At 33.1% G+C, this 5,647-nt stretch overlaps 1 long non-coding RNA gene across 6 annotated transcripts; it reads right to left on the bottom strand.

Moving 5' to 3' along the window:
* Positions 1 to 271: 271 nt before the first annotated feature.
* Positions 272 to 5,392, bottom strand: LOC113276130. Of its 6 annotated transcripts, XR_003324040.1 has the most exons (6): positions 5,255 to 5,392; positions 4,802 to 4,873; positions 2,526 to 2,917; positions 1,676 to 1,782; positions 749 to 863; positions 272 to 661 (listed from the first exon to the last, which is right to left on the bottom strand). It is a non-coding gene; the product is annotated as an uncharacterized LOC113276130 (long non-coding RNA). The 6 variants fall into 6 exon arrangements; XR_003324039.1 differs by lacking the exon at positions 749 to 863 and having other exon boundaries at positions 2,526 to 2,968; XR_003324036.1 differs by lacking the exon at positions 749 to 863.
* Positions 5,393 to 5,647: the final 255 nt, after the last annotated feature.

The raw sequence follows: 5,647 nt of genomic DNA, 5'->3' as shown, positions 1-5,647 counted from the left end.
CCCTTCCTAGGCTACGTCAAGGACCGGACAATTGGGAAACATATGATTTAATCAAAAAATGTGTCAAAAAGTACAATTTAGTCCAGGCCGAGTCAACTAAGTACAGATTGGTCCAAAAATTAGTTAAAATATGGAATATATATAAATAATCTTCCTGATTTACAAGTTAGTCCAAATATTTACAGTTTAGTCCAAACTAACTCATGATGATATCAACTACTCTAAATAATATAAAAATAATTCAAAACCAATTTATCTTTTGAACCGCTCATCCAAAATTCACAAGGTTTATATATTCGTAAAGCTCTTTCCGAGATCAACAAAAAGAGTACCCATATGACTATATAATTTTCAATTTTTAAAAATGTTTATTTACACTAGTGTGTACAACTATGTTTGACAGGAAATATAGGCAGTGAGTTAAAGTAATGCCTACAGCATCAATTGCTACCTCTGCACGAGCTCTAATAGTAATTAACGAAGATTCAATGAGACCGCTATATCCTTGTTCAGGGGCGATAAGATGTGATTGATAACCATCTGCTTCAGTAATTATCTTTCATACGTTCTCCATCACGAGTTGCTTATCAAATTTTAATTTTTCAGAGCCCCAGGAAGTTGATTGTTGAAATCATTGTAGATTTTATCAGCACCTTGGCGTCTGCAGACAAATACGAATATTAAACAAAAAAGCACCACTTTACACAGATTAAAAACCAGAGAGTAAAGAAAACCTGAAGTTACATACATGTCGTCAAGATGTTCTTTGTAAATTTCATCTAAAGGAAACATACAAAACAAGATTCAGGTTATGTCATCCCATAAGTCACCCCCAATGTATGGGATTGAAGTCCAATTTTCGACTGTAATCATAAAAGTCGGGTCAAGGGCTTCATAATTCAAAACTATAGTCAACTTCAAAAAGAATCAACATGTGTACAATTATGTACACGGTAACAATAAATATATGTAAAACTATCTACACATGTTGGATAAAGAGTGAACGCTTTTCCATGCAAGAACGACAACTAACAAGAACTGAGAACATATAATTCTATAAGTATGCCAAAGGTTTTGCAACATTTTTTTATCAGGCAAGCTCAAGCATACACGGAGATGAAATGAAAAAGTTGTAATCAAACTCAAGCTATTATTATATCATACTCCTACAGAAAGCTTACAAAGAATCAAGACATTGCTTTACCTTACTATGTAAACATTAAACAACATGTGAGCATATACATGTGTACAAGTATGACATGTACACACCTACAGAAATGGCACACATCCAACATTGAAAATTACAATACAGGATGCATCGGTGTACAATAATGTACACATCTACAAAATCTAACAAGCTTAACGTCCATACTCACACAAAACTGTCTAGATTTACTTTCATCCATGGCTTAACACACTAGAGTACAAGTATGTGCACATCTACAAAAATCTAACAAAATCCAAGAAAAATGATATAAACAAAGAAAAGAAAAGCAATTTCAATCTTTTAGTTTAGTAACTGCTTGAAGATCTTCGGGATGGAAAGTACCACCCCAATAGGAGAATTGCCAGAAAGGTCAACATCATCAACCACTCTCATGTCTCTTATTTCCAATGTAAGTCGACCCTAACCAAACAAAAGAAACTGAATATATATACAAACACTCTTACATACCTGAAATTGAAACACTAATGCAGAGATTGGACCAACATCAACTGAGTTTAAACCATTCATTACCACCTCCATGTAAGACCGATTTGACATTTCAATAAATGCTTCATCTGTAAGATGAGAATTCATACACTACTCATTTTAGAGAATCACTCATTTATACAAAATCAAAGACCAAAAGTCCAGACCCAAAAACGAAAAAAGATTGTTCACTGAAATTTGATTAAGAGTCCTATTGTGGGGCCTGTGGGCTATTATATACACATATAATTTCTGTCATATGTGTACAACAATGTACTTGTATTATAGGTGTACTAATATGTACACATGTAATTTTTGTCATAACCAACAATCAGTGACCCATATAAATCCAAGAAATGAAAAAAGATGTTCACTAAAATTGGATTAAGAGTCCTAGAGTGAGCTTTTATGTACACATGTAATTTCTGTAACATGTGTACAACAATGTACACTTATACTTCAGCTGTCCAAGTTAACTCTTATATTGAAAGCCTAATATCTGATAAGAAAGATGAGAAATGCCAAGACATTCCACAAAGCAGATATATATTCAGATGAGATCGGAAATTGAAAATAGATGAATTGAAGTTTGTTTGGTGGGTAATAGAGACTAAGATGCATCGATCTCGAATCTGAAGTCCAATTTTGGATCGTAATCATATACTGAAAACCAGATCAAAGTCTTCATGAATTCCAAAACTATGGTGAACTTCAAAAATAATCAATATGTGCACAATTATGTACACATTAGCAATCAGGTGTACAACTATGTACACATTAGCAATCAACAGGTGTACAACAATGTACACGTTAAGAATAAATATGAACTTACCATAGTGGCTAAAGTTTCAAAAATAAGAGCTTGAATCCCGTCACTGACAACCTTATGCTTATTGTCTGAAGGCCTCCAAAGAGAGAAGATTTTGTCACTATGAAACATCTCGGGTGTGCCCACCAAAAAAAAAAAAGGAAAAAAGAAGAAGATTGTATTAGCAATTGAACCCATTATGTATATGCCAATTGGGGACTTTGCAGCATGTACTGATGAAGTTTTATGTTTCTGATCTGTATTTAGTGCAGTCTCTAAAAGAAAGTAGATAAAAGTTCAAGCAGAAACTCAAAGTCTCTTACCTGATTCCAAGCCGAATTATTAAAAATATCATCTTCAAGAAGCTGGTGACATTAACCAAGTTCACCTTCCTAACCGCCCAAGGCCTGCACCGACTGGTAGAAACATGTCTTCTTTCAATATCATTAAGTTAAATTTTTATGGAGCTGAAAAGTTAAGAATGACAACTGCTGAATGAACTTGAATACACATTTACCAATAAAACTATTCCTCTTACAGTCTAAAATTATATGGTCCACAATTCTCCATGAATGGGATAAAACAGAGGAGCACTGTTAGTGGAAAACTTAGCCTATTAATCTGCTATAAAATGTTACTCTCGATGTCTAGTCCAACGTATGTTCTCGTAAGGAAATCAATGAGACATGATCTAGTCATCTAGAAATATTAGAAATCAACTACTACCGTTACAAAATAGGAAAAACTAAACATTTTGAATACCGAACAAATTAACTTTAAGGGAAGCAAATATAGATTTTGTACATGTTTATTTGTGCACCATCAGTAGGCAAAACGGATACCAGTTGGTGGGAACTACATACATGTAGGTGGGACCAGGCATGATAATTTTTCGCAACAACTCTCACCTTGCCTAACACATACTAGCTCGTTTTATTTAAAAAACAATTTTTCAGCAGCTTGGTTGCTGAGTATCTGAAGTCCATAATATTGATACCAGAACCGCAATGTTTACGCGTCAGTCAGTAATTCAAAACCAGTAAAGTTAAACATACGACTAAGAATCAAAATAATATATCTAATAAATGAATCAACATGTGCACTTGTTAACAATAAACAGGGGTACAATCATGTGCACGTTAACGATCAACAAGTGTACAATGGTGTGCACATTAAAATAACAAGTGTACAACTATGTACACATTAAAAATCAAAATGTGTACAACTATGTACACATTAACAATCAATGAATCTTAAATCTGCAATACAAGAGACTAGATTCAAAAGAAATCTGCAGCTTCTAATACAGCACAATAGGCCGGGAGTACTCGATTTAACATAAGAGTGTCAACAATATGAACATTTAATTAAAGAAAAAAGTTCTTAGTGGCTTCTTATTTCATTGCACATTAGCCAAGGTTCTGAGCTTTAACTCAACAAACCTCCGCGGACCACATAAATGATCTAAGGAATTGACTTACTCTAAAGATGATTCCAACCAATTTTTAAGGTCACTATCAGACAAGATGATATCAAAATCAAACCCTATTAGAAATGCTAATCACCACTTAATGCTTCTGTTTGAATCCATATTGACCACATAAAAATTGTATTCATTATTGATTAACGTAAGCCTGCATCTCTGAATTAATAACAAGATACTTATATCTTACAGTGTCATTTTCATACTCAATGGTCCGTAACAGTACATCAAACTGGGGCCAAGTCTTAAAATGCTACTACATCTGTATTTCCAAGTTCCAACCATACAAAAAGAGGACCAAGGAATGAGGTCTTAAAATCGCGAATAGTAACTGCAATTAGTTTATAGTATATTGAAATTTGAATGGTAAATTGAAAACAAAAACCTGCAGTCAGGCTTTTTGTATATGATAAACAAGATTATTATCTTTTTTCTTTTCTGTCTTGGCAAGGATTAGCACTACAGTGATGTATGTCAATACTAATTACGTTACAATGTGTTCACATTCAAAAACTTCGGATATATAAAATACTCAGCTCAAAATCGAGCTTCATATGTCCATTATGCCAATCAAATTAAGCAATTGAGAACAAAAACTGAAAATAATTTCCAGAAATTCGATACGTAGTATTGCCTATAAAGCAGAATTGCTCGCATAAGAAGCCGGAAACCATTGATTAGTTAAGAATTTAACACTAGACATGAAAATCCTAAAGAGAAAAAATAAGCAAACCTAAATTCATATGCAGAATTTAACACTGAATAAAAAAAAATAACATTTCAATCACAAAATAAAAAGGTCCGAAATAGATGTTACCTTCAAAACCAAAGTCATTTCTGAATGAGCTTCAACTTTGATAATCTTTCCCTAGTAATCTAGATCTGCAGACTACAAAAAGCAAACGACTGAGAAAAGTGTGAGTAAACAACTAAAACGATGAGCAAATAAGGCTTTTATAGATAGAAAATTAAGGCATAGTATGTAAATCAATTGACGAAATTGAAAACTACTACTATTTGTTGAGTGAATTGCTCTTTTTTTTTCAAGAAATTCAATGATAAGGCTTCAATCTCTTTAGAATTCAGATCTTGCTACAACAATGTATTCATTTTCCTCCCATTCTACCATCTAGAGTAAGATTTAGTAAAATAAAAACTAGCTAAGATTTAATCTTCCAAAAATTGTTTGAACACAACCAAACCTAAATACTCTTCTTAATTTCAAAGTTCTAGAATAACAAAATCTAATTGTGATCTAGTAACCAAATACCTTTGAGAAGCTTCGAATAACCGGTTGAAACGAGATCAACAATTATGCCGTAAATTATTTAATTTTCATTGCAGAGCTTTGTTCCTTTTTCATTGCAGAGCTTTGCGAACAAGATAAAGCAAAGAATGAAGTTTTTATGAAAAGGATATTTTCGACACTAAGATATATCGATATGGACTAAATCGTTAAGAAAAGGACTAACCCGTTTTAAATTTGTTAAATTTGGGTTTTCTAGTATCAGGCTTGAAAGGGTAGGACTAAAGAGTCTAAAACCCAACAAAAATGGGACTAGACGTTAATTTCTACCCGGACAATTTTGTTTGGATGCCTGACATGAGTGGACGTTTCAAGGTTAAATCTTCCAGAGATTTAATTCGTATACCCAGTTCTGCC

Source organism: Papaver somniferum, chromosome 4, assembly GCF_003573695.1.
Source record: "Papaver somniferum cultivar HN1 chromosome 4, ASM357369v1, whole genome shotgun sequence".
Classification (NCBI taxonomy): domain Eukaryota; kingdom Viridiplantae; phylum Streptophyta; class Magnoliopsida; order Ranunculales; family Papaveraceae; genus Papaver; species Papaver somniferum.
Note: the sequence above shows the minus strand (reverse complement) of the source record. Positions and strands in the feature narration are given on the sequence as shown.